Source organism: Triticum dicoccoides, chromosome 7B, assembly GCF_002162155.2.
Source record: "Triticum dicoccoides isolate Atlit2015 ecotype Zavitan chromosome 7B, WEW_v2.0, whole genome shotgun sequence".
NCBI lineage: Eukaryota > Viridiplantae > Streptophyta > Magnoliopsida > Poales > Poaceae > Triticum > Triticum dicoccoides.
Genome location: NC_041393.1, coordinates 7,371,320 through 7,383,302, shown reverse-complemented (window position 1 = coordinate 7,383,302; position 11,983 = coordinate 7,371,320).

Here is an 11,983-nt window from a genome sequence, read left to right as displayed (position 1 = left end):
GGGGGTTGGATGAACAGGACCCCGTGGTGTTGCTGCTAGATGAACAAGACCCTGATCGATCGAGCCGGTTGGGGGTGGATGAACAGGACCCCATGGAGGGCTGGATGAACAGGACCCCGTGGAGTGCTGGTTGAAAAGTAGCCGGTGGAGGGCTGGTTGAACAGTTGCCGGTGGAGGGTTGGATGAGCAGCAACTCGTGGAGGGGTGGTTGAACAGGACCCCGTGGAGAGGGCTCGTTGAACAGTAGCCGGTGGAGGAGCGCTTGGTGGAGGCTGGATGAACAGGAGCCTGTGGATGAACAGTCGCAGGTGGAGGCTGGAGGAGGTCGACGGTGGAGATGAACAGTATCCCGTGGAGTCCCGTTTTGCGGTACGCCACACCCCTCCCGATGAACAGGACCCCCGTTTCAACCATAGAGCTCCAACACAAGTCCGTTTCCTCCATTTTTCAGTACGCCACACCCCTCCCGATCGACAGGACCCCGTTTTGACCGTAGGAGGTCAAACCGAAGTCTGTTTCCTCTGTTTTGCAATACGCCAGACCCCTCACGATGAACAGGACCCCGTTTCAACCATGGCCGGTCGAACACAAGGCTGTTTCCTCCGTTCTGCGGTACGCCAGGCCTCGTTTCCATCGACTGTTCTGTCCAAGCCGGTTGGCTCCCGCTGAATAGCACGCGTTATGTTGCCTCCCGATGAACACGACGCATTTGGTTGCCTCCCCATGAACACGACGACGACGTAGTTCTCTGTTTCGACCCAGCCATGTACACGAGCCCTGGCCGTACGTATGCATGAGTAGGCGTTCGAGACCCCGCCCGTATGTACGTACGTGACCGTATTTACTTTCTTGCACCCTGGCCGTTGTACGTACGTGTACATGCTACGTGCGCGCCTCTACTACGACACGTGCGCGCCTCTACTATGACATGTGCCCTTCCTTCCTTGCAACGCCACGGTTCATCGCTGCAGCCTGCAGACAGACCGATCGACATGTACACGTTCGCGACCAGAATCACAACGCTACGTACGCTTCGACTGGGTGGGTCCCGACTATTAGGAACTTCCTTGCGTGCGAAGATGTAGCTGGTGGGTCCCAGCAGTCAGGGGGGCAAATCGTTTTTTACCTGTAATATGGACGCACTTCCTTGCGTGCGAAGATGTAGCTGGTGGGTCCCAGCAGTCAGGGGGAAACATTTTTTTTGCAAAATACGGTGGCCCGTCCGGTGGGTCCCTGCTGTCAGGTGAGGAATCATTATTTTGCACGTAATAAGGAGGCACTTCCTTGCTGCGGCCGTGGACTCAACTGTTAGCCTCTCCACGTACAGTACTCTTTCGATGGAAGTCATTCCTTGACCATGTTGAGCATGCCGCGCCGAGAGCACCATGGCGGTGGATGATGGCGAGGCCTAGGAAGGGGACGATGCGGAGCCGGGGAAGATGCGACAGTGGATGCCCACGCGGAGAGGAGTATGAGGGTTCACTGGTTCGGTTGCGATTGAGGCTGTTGTCGTCGCAGAATAACAGGGGGTGTGGGTAAGTGGAGGGATGGCCTGGCCAGCAGTGGGAGTAGTAGGGGGCGATGAGGCCTCTACGGTAGCACAGCCGGCCATGGGAGGCAGGAGCAGGCGGCACGACCGGCGCTGCTTTGGGCGGCTAGAGCAAGAAGAGCAGAGGTTGAAGAAGCACTACGGCCGTTGGATGGACATCGTACGGTCACTGGAGCTAGAATCGTTCATATTGACTAAGTTGACAAAGCCCTCCGTCCCCGTCAACTTAGTAGGCCCACAAGTCAGCCTCCCACTATGATGGGTCCCAGCTAGCAGGGGGAGTATTCATTTTTTTGTGCGTAATAAGGAGGCACTTCCTTGCGTGCGAAGATATAGCTGGTGGGTCCGACCTGTCAGCGGGGGGAACATTTTTTTGTGAAATACAAAGGCCCTTCCGGCAGGTCCCAGATGTCAGGTGGAGGAATCATTATTTTGCGCATAATAAGGAGGCATTTCCTTGTGTGTGGTCATGGACCCAGCTGTCAGCCTCTCCACGTACAGTCCACGTCCGATGGAAGTCGTTCCTTGACCATGTTCACGCCGCGTCAAGAGCACCAGGGTGGTGGATGACGGCGAGGCCTAGGAAGGGGACTACACGGAGCTAGTGAAGACATGGCAGTGGATGCCCACACGGAGAGGAGTACGAGGGTTCACCGGTTCGGCTTCGGTGTGAGGCTGTCATCATCACAGAATAATAGGGGGTGCGGGTGAGTGGAGGGATGGCCTGGCCAGCGGTGGGAGTAGTAGGGGACGGTGAGGCCTCCATGGCAGCACATCCAGCCACGGGAGGCAGGAGCAGGTGACACGACCTGCGCTGCTTTGGGCGGCTGGAGCAAGAAGACCAGAGGTTGAAGAAGCATGACGGCCGTTGGATGGTGATGACCCACAAGTATAGGGGATCTATCGTAGTCCTTTCGATAAGTAAGAGTGTCAAACCCAACAAGGAGCAGAAGGAAATGACAAGTGGTTTTCAGTAAGGTATTCTCTACAAGCACTGAAATTATCGCTAACAGATAGTTATGTGATAAGTTAATTCGTAATGGGTAACAAGTAACAAAAGTAACAAGGTGTAGCAAGGTGGCCCAATCCTTTTTGTAGCAAAGGACAAGCCTGGGCAAACTCTTATATAAAGGAAAGCGCTCCCGAGGACACATGGGAATTATCGTCAAGCTAGTTTTAATCATGCTCATATGATTCGCGCTCGTTACTTTGGTAATTTGATATGTGGGTGGACCAGTGCTTGGGTACTGCCCTTCCTTGGACAAGCATCCCACTTATGATTAACCCCTCTCGCAAGCATCCACAACTACGAAAGAAGAATTAAGGTAAACCTAACCATCGCATGAAACATATGGATCCAAATCAGCCCCTTACGAAGCAACTCATAAACTAGGATTTAAGGTTCTGTCACTCTAGCAACCCATCATCTACTTATTACTTCCCAATGCCTTCCCCTAGGCCCAAATAATGCTGAAGTGTCTTTTAGTCGACGTTCACATAATACCACTAGAGGAAACACAACATACATATCATAAAAATATCGAACGAATACCAAATTCACATGACTACTTATAACAAGACTTCTCCCATGTCCTCAGGAACAAATGTAACTACTCACAACTCATATTCATGTTCATAATCAGAGGGGTATTAATACGCATAAGGGATCTGAACATAAGATCATCCACCGAATAAACCAACTAGCATCAACTACAAGGAGTAATCAACACTACTAGCAACCCACAGGTACCAATCTGAGGTTTTGAGATAAAGATCGAATACAAAAGATGAACGAGGGTTTGAGAGGAGATGGTGCTGGTGAAGATGTTGGTGGATATTGACCCCCTTTCGATGAGAGGATCGATGGTGACGATTTCCCCCTCCCGGAGGGATGTTTCCTCGGCAGAACAGCTCCTCCAGAGCCCTAGATTTGTTCCGCCAAGGTTCCGCCTCGAAACGGCAGTGCTTTGTCCCAAAAAGCTTCCTTATTATTTTTTTCAAGGCAAAACACACCATATACCAGAAGATGGGCATCGGGGGGGCTGCTAGGTGGCCCACGAGGCAGGGGGCGCGCCCAGGGGGTAGGGCGCGCCCTCCACCCTCGTGGACTATGGGTGGGCCCCCTGTGGTGCTTTCTTCACCCAATATTTTTAATATATTCCAAAACTGACTTTCGTGGAGTTTCAGGACTTTTGGAGTTGTGCAGAATAGGTCTCTAATATTTGCAACTTTTCCAGCCCAGAATTCCAGCTGCCGGCATTCTCCTTCTTCATGTAAACCTTGTAAAATAAGAGAGAAAAGGCATAAGTATTGTGACATAATGTATAATAACAGCCCATAATGCAATAAATATTGATATAAAAGCATGATGCAAAATGGACGTATCAACTCCCCCAAGCTTAGACCTCGCTTGTCCTCAAGCGGAAGCCGATAACGAAAAATATGTCCACATGTTTAGAGAAAGAGGTGTCGATAAAATAAAATATGGACATGAGGGCATCATGATCATTCTTAGAACAACAACATATATATTGTCATATGATTTCTTATGCTTAAGTAACAATCTATTTACGATGTAAAGTATGAATCAGAAACTTCATTGAGAACTAGCAAACTATAATCTCAGTCATTCAAGCAATTGCAATTTATCATAACATCAAAAAGAGTCAATATAAGAGCTTTTCAACAATTTCACGTACTCAACTATCATTTAGTCTTTCACAATTGCTAACACTCACACAATACTTATGGGTATGAAGTTTTAATCGGACACAGAAAAAGGTAGGGGCTTATAGTTTCACCAACCTTTTACCTCAAGGGTCATGTCAACAATAATGCTTTATAAAAACCCACATCCAATTTGATATATATATATATATATATATATATATATATATATATATATATATATATATATATATATATATATATCAGGATCTTTCCAACACATGGTGCTTGCTAAAGGATAAAGTGTAAAAATGAAAGGTGAAGATAACCATGACTCTTGTATAAGGTAGAAGACAAAAATAAAAGATAGGCCCTTCGCAGAGGGAAGAAGAGGTTGTCATGTCCTTTTATGGTTGGGTGCACAAAATCTTAATGCAAAAGAACATCACTTTATATTGCCACTTGTGATAGGGACCTTTATTATGCAGTCCGTCGCTTTTATTTCTTCCATATCACAAACTCGTATAAAGCTTATTTTCTCCACATTAATAGATCATACATATTTAGAGAGCAGTTTTTATTGCTTGCAACAATGACAACTTACTTGAAGGATCTTACTCAATCCATAGGCAGATATGGTGGACTCTCATGGCAAAACTGGGTTTAAGGATGTTTGGAAGCACAAGTAGTATCTCTACTTGGTGCAAAGAATTTGGCTAGCATGAGGGGGAAAGGGAAGCTCAACATGTTGGATGATCCATGGCAATATAATTTATTTCGGATATAAGATAACATAACCCATTACATTATCTTCCTTGTCCAACATCAACCTTTTAGCATGTCATATTTTAATGAGTGCTCACAATCATAAAAGATGTCCAAGATAGTATATTTATATGTGAAAACCTCTCTTTATTTATTACTTCCTATTAGTTGCAATGATGACCAAAACTATGTTTGTCAACTCTCAACAACTTTTATTCATCATACTCTTTATATGTGAAGTCATTACTCTCCATAAGATCAATATGATCTTTTTATTCCTTCTTTTTCTTTTATTCCCTCAAGATCATAGCAAGATAGCAAAGCCCTCGACTCAAAACTAATCTTTATTATATATAGCCCACGGACTCGATTACATAGATAGGGATCAACACAAAACTCAAAGCTAGATCATACTAAACTTCATTCTACTAGATCAAGATATAACCAAAGGAACTAAGAAAAAGGTAAAGATAGAAGTGTGATGGTGATACGATACCGGGGCACCTACCCCAAGCTTGGCAGTTGCCAAGGTGAGTGCCCATACCCATGTGTTTATGTCTCCTTCTTCGGAGGCGGTCATGTGATATTTTTGGCGATGATGCCCCTTAGAATACGTTTCTCTTCCTTGAGCTTATTGACTTGCTGCTTAAGATCCATTGTTTCCTTGCGGAGTTTACCCGCGACGGTTAAAGCTTATTTCACCCATGGATGTTGCATAGCTGCGGAAGAACAAGTAACGCTCTTTTTCATATTTTCATAAGAAAGAAATCTAGCATTGGGAGGGATGACCGAATTTGGAATTGCTGAGCTCTGGAGTTCCTCCATCATAAATCTGGCTTGGAGACGAGAGGTAACTTCTTGATCCTCCTCCATGGCATCTATCCTTTTCAAGTCGGCCTCCATCTCTTCCTCCGTTGGTGGCCCAAAGTGATCAGCATCACTGTTTGCTCTTGGCCACGGCGTCCGGTGAGATATCCAACTCTCCTCGGCTGACTCTTGAGAAGACATCTTGCTCTAATCTGCGGCAGAAACAACTCAAGACAAAAACAGAGGATTTCGTCGTGGTACGGTGGTCAAAACCTTCGGGAGATTATATAATGATTTTTTACTGACCAAAAGAAGTACCGTGCAAGAAAACGGAGTCCGTAGGGCACACGAGGTGTCCACGAGGCAGGGTGGCGTGCCCAGGGGGGTAGGGCGCGCCCTCCACCCTCGTGGATGCCTCGTGTCCCTTTCAGACTACTTCTTATTTTCCTAATTTTTGAAATATTCCAAAATGGAGAAAAATTACCATTAGAACTGTTTTGGAGTCGGTTCACTTACCGTACCACATACCTATTCCTTTTTGGAGTCTGAAACGTTTTGGAAAGTGTCCCGAATGTACTCCTCCGGGGTTATGGTGTCAATATTTATGGGATTACCTGAGATATAATGTTTGATTCTTTGACCGTTCACCACCTTTGGATTTGTGCCTTCGACATTGTTGATTTTATGGCACTGGAATGATAGACCTCCTCGATAACGGAAGGACCTTCCCATTTAGAGAGAAGTTTTCCTGCAAAATTTTTTAAACGAGAGTTGTATAGCAAAACATAATCACCTACATTAAACTCACGCTTTTGTATCCTTTTGTCATGCCATCTTTTAACTTTTTCTTTAAACAGTTTGGCGTTCTCATAGGCCTGGGTTCTCCATTCATCAAGTGAGCTAATGTCAAATAGCCTCGTCTCACCGGCAAGTTTGAAATCATAATTGATCTCTTTAATGGCCCAATATGCCCTATGTTCTAGTTCAAGAGGTAAGTGACATGCTTTTCCATAAACCATTTTATACGGAGACATACCCATAGGATTATTATATGCAGTTCTATAGGCCCATAATGCATCATCAAGTTTCTTGGACCAATTCTAGATCTATTAATTTAAATTAATTTTGCGAAAGACTGTTAATAGATCTAGAAATAATTGGTCCAAGAAACTTGATGATGCATTATGGGCCTATAGAACTGCATATAATAATCCTATGGGCATGTCTCCGTATAAAATGGTTTATGGAAAAGCATGTCACTTACCTCTCGAACTAGAACATAAGGCATATTGGGCCATTAAAGAGCTCAATTATGATTTCAAACTTGCCAATGAGAAGAGGCTATTTGATATTAGCTCACTTCATGAATGGAGAACCCAGGCCTATGAGAACGCCAAACTGTTTAAAGAAAAAGTAAAAAGATGGCATGACAAAAGGATAGAAAAGCGTGAGTTTAATGTAGGTGATTATGTTTTGCTATACAACTCTCGTTTAAGATTTTTTGCAGGAAAACTTCTCTCTAAATGGGAAGGTCCTTACATTATCGAGGAGGTCTATCATTCCGGTGCCATAAAAATCAACAACTTCGAAGGCATAAATTCGAAGGTGGTGAATGGTCAAAGAATCAAACGTTATATCTCAGGTAATCCCATAAATGTTGAAACCAATGTTATTGACACCATAACCCCGGAGGAGTACATAAGGGACACATTCCAGAATGTTTCAGACTCCAAAAAGGAATAGGTATGTGGTACGGTAAGTAAACCGACTCCAGAACAGTTCTAATAGCAATTTTTCTCCTTTTTGGAATATTTAAGAAAATAGGAAAATAAGAAGTAGTCCTGAAAGGACACGAGGCATCCACGAGGGTGGAGGGTGCGCCCTACCCCCTGGGCGCACCCCCTGCCTCGTGGACACCTCGTGTGCCCTCCGGACTCCGCTTTCTTGCATGATACTTCTTTTGGTCGGTAAAAATTCATTATATAATCTCCCGAAGGTTTTGACCACCATACCACGACAAAATCCGCTGCTTTTGTTTCGAGCGGTTTTTCTGACAGATCTAGATCACCATGACATCTTCAAGCGCCCCCAAGGACAAGTTTTTCGATAAGGTCATCAACCCCTACCTCGCGGAGGTGCTGCAACACCCTCAAACCATTGAGATGCGTGATGGGGTGCTGCACATCCGCGATGTTGAGGGACCAAGGAGGACCGAAAGCGTGGAGACGAGGCTCGAAGCAATGGAGCAAGAAGTTTTCAAGTGCCAAGGGGTGGTGGAATGCGGACTCAACGCCAACCACATGATGATCACGGAGTTCACCAACAACCACAAACTAGATGCCAAGAACATTGGGGAGACCATCTTCAAACTTCATGAAAAAATCGAGCACCTCCAAGCCCAGATCTATGACCTGCAAAATCAAAACTGTGAGTATGAATATAGATTCAAGAGGATGCGTTTGGCTGCAGATTTGAGGATCCCGGAGACTCGATCATCCTTCTATGATGGTGAGCCTATGTCTTGGAAGATGGGCGACAAGCCTGCATCATCAACAACTCACTACTAGGGAAAACCCTAGTAGTAGCATGGGGTTTGAGGCTAGCAGCAGCGCGGGAGGTCGCGCTACTAATAAGGCGCTACAACTAACTGTTAGTAGTAGCACGGTCCGCACCCGCGCTACTACTGTTCACGATACTAGCAGCGCTTTTCTAGAACGCGCTACTATTAGTTAGCTGTAGCGATTTCCTAGTCCCTCGCTACTGCTATATCTTTCATCATTTTCCATTGCTTCCTACCCCTTTCGGTTTCAATAAACTGCAATTTTCAAATACTAGGTACTACTAGATATCAAATTCATAAACCATTATAAGTACTAGGTAGTACTCCCTCCGTTCCAAATTACTCATCGTGTTTTTAGTTCAAACCACAATGAGTAATTTGGAACGAAGGGAGTACTAGATAACAATTTCATGTATAGTCAACATGCATCCTCAAGCAGTACAAGGTCATATCGATGACGATCATCATATGTAGTTCTAGATGATATCGATGATGATCATCATATGTAGTTCTAGATGATATCGACGATGATCATCATATGTAGTTCTAGATGATATAGCCACACACATATATGTAGTTCTAGATGATATCGAAGACGATCATCATCCTCAAGCCTGGGCGGTGGGTGTTCCTGATAGTAATTATGATGGCCTGTCCAACACGAAGATTTTTGCCATCGAGGAATCTCTTCCACCCAACCGAGTTTAAGTGTGTGCGACCGTCCGTGTCCACGCGGTAAGTACATGTTGTGATGGAGCCCCTTGCGGTAAGGCGTAGTCTAGCTGAGCCTTCTTCATCATGCTCGATACCATAACTCACAGATTGGCTCTTTGCCAATTTCTGAATAAGAAAAACATATCAATTAATAAATAGCCTCGCACATACTCTTGCAAATAGGTATACATGGATTATCTACATTATTAATAGTTCCTTAGATTCTGCACTCTAATAAGCATGTGATCGAACTCTACACTAAATCATGTCATCGACTAGATTCCACACAACATATCACTGGACTCCACACTGAGCATATCATTAGATAATTTGCATTTGTAAGTATAACATACCATATCATGTCAATCGACCATGGTACTTGTCAGGCGGGTCACGAATGGCACCCCGACAAAGTCAGCACGTGGCAGAATTATGTCCCATAGGTTGCACACCTGCTCCTCGCTCAGTCTCATTCTTTGAGCTACGATGGCTTCATGAAGTGGGTCCTCATCATCTTCATCGAGTGGGTCCTCATTATCTTCATCATCTTTGTCATATTCATCATCTTCATCGAGTGGGTCCTCATTATCTTCATCATCTTCGTCATCTTCATCATCTTCCACCAGGTTGATATAAATGACAACCAGCTTGGGTCTTTCTGCTCTGAAGGAGAAGCTGATCAACTCACCACCAGTAAGACGCATGCGGGCGAGGAAACAAGCCCATCCATCTCCTCCAATCCGCGACATATTGCGCCCTTTCTCAACCTCCATAGTGTACGACCCCCCAGGAGCCTCAAATGTCACAGTGTCTCCTGTCATCTTGTTGAATTTCAACCTCACATTGCATGGGACGATCTGTGTAAAATAAGCAAAATGACACAATGCAGTAATGCCAACACTAAAAATAAAATAGTTGTTACATTTCATATAATTTCACCACTGCATGACGAAAACTCGGCTGGAAGTAGATCCCGAACAGCTTGCCAGTTGCAAGGCTGCTCGCACCTTGACTTGCACAGTCGACATGGTGGTGGTGGTGGTGGTGCCATTTTCCTAAAGCAATATGAGCAAAGGATTAATGATCCACTTCACAGGAAAGAAAAACAGTAGCATGTGATATTTTTGGTTCTTCTTCAGTTATATTTTCATAGTGGAACCCGATCCCAAAAAGAAATCAACAAGCTCTCAATTTGATGAAAAGATTCTTCCGCGAGAAGCAATTTGATGGACAATTATAATCCTAAGATCTAGTAACATACAAGATGATAAGGTATCACCTACGAAAGCATTCCAGTGGCACCTATTGCCGAAAAAACTATTTGGCCCCTACCAAATGTATAATCCTAAGATCTGTAATAAGTTATCTACAAAATCAAGGTACCACCTACCAAGACACATTTCATCTAATTTGGCCCCTATTGCCTAAGATATCTGATTAAAAAAACAAGTGGCAAATTTAATTGGGATTAACTTAGCACTTGCAAACAAAATACTTGTATTAAAACAAATATATAGCAGATCACGGTACCACCTACCAAAGCATTTCAACTAAATTGGCACCTACATTTTGCAAAAAATAACTTATTACAAAAAAACAAAAGCATCTAGTTATCCATATGAAATTCGTAAGCCATCACTGCATCTAGGTAGGGCAGCCCTCGGGGGGTGCTGTCGAGGAGGGGGGATGGCATGGTGACCTCGGTCGGGGGTGCTGACAAGGGGAAGGCCGGTGACTTTCCTACGAGAGGGGGGAACGATAGCGGCCGGCGAGGGGATCGTGGGCGGTCGGCCAAAGGTGCTCGACCAGACTCGCGAGCAGCGACAGAGTGGGCGGCGAGAGGGTGGAGGAGCAGCGAAGGGGCGGCAAGAGGGGGAGGAGCATTACTTGCGGCGGCGGTGGCGGAGGAGAAACCCTAACCGCAGTTGCCGGCGTTGGGCGAAGGGGGACGATTGAGAGATGAGCGTGCGGGGGGCTGGCTGGGCCACGTGTTTTGTTTTGCTTTAGAAGTAGCGTGGGTACAGGGAGCGCACTGCTGCTAAGACCAATATCAGTAGCGCTTTGTCCTAAAAAACGCTACTACTAAGTCTAAGCATGTAAAAACATCAAAGATATACATTGGTCATCATTGATCTTCTTGTGTAGAATCTAAATAGTCAACATGAATCCTAACTGTACCTGTATAGGTACAGGCGAGGATTCATATTGCAGCCACAAATCCTACACATATAGTTCAATGAAGACCAAGTGCTCAAGATAGTTTGAGAAGTAACATATTTAAGGTGGTAAACACCTTGTTCGCTTAGCAGTATGGGACTAAACTTAATTAGTTGCAAGGGGGGTGATACTTAGCACGAACGAGTTTTGAAGAAAAACAATGCTACTAAGTCCTTTAGCAGTAGTGCGTCCGTAAGAAGGGCACTACTACTATATCTAGCCTGTAGGAAACGCCGTGGAAATTATAGTAGTAGCGCTTGTTTCACCTAGAGCGCTACTGCTACTGCGCTATTAGTAGCGCGGTTTCCTGAAGCCCGCTACTGCTAATTAGTACTAGCATTTGTTTTTGAACCACGCTGCTGCTAAGATTCTGTGTATAAGGTTTTCCCTAGTAGTGACTCCATCATCACCACCTCCGAAGAAAGAGACATAAACACATGGGTATGGGCACTCCCCTTGGCAACTGCCAAGCTTGGGGGAGGTGCCCCGGTATCGTATCACCATCACACTTCTATCTTTACCGTTTTTCTTAGTTCGATCCTTTTGGTTATATCTTGATCTAGTAGAATAAAGTTTAGTACGATCTAGCTTAGTTTTTGTGTTGATCCCTATCTATGTAATCGAGTCCGTGAGCTATATATAATAAAGATCAGTTTTGAGTTGAGGGCTTTGCTATCTTGCTATGATCTTGAGGGAATAAAAGA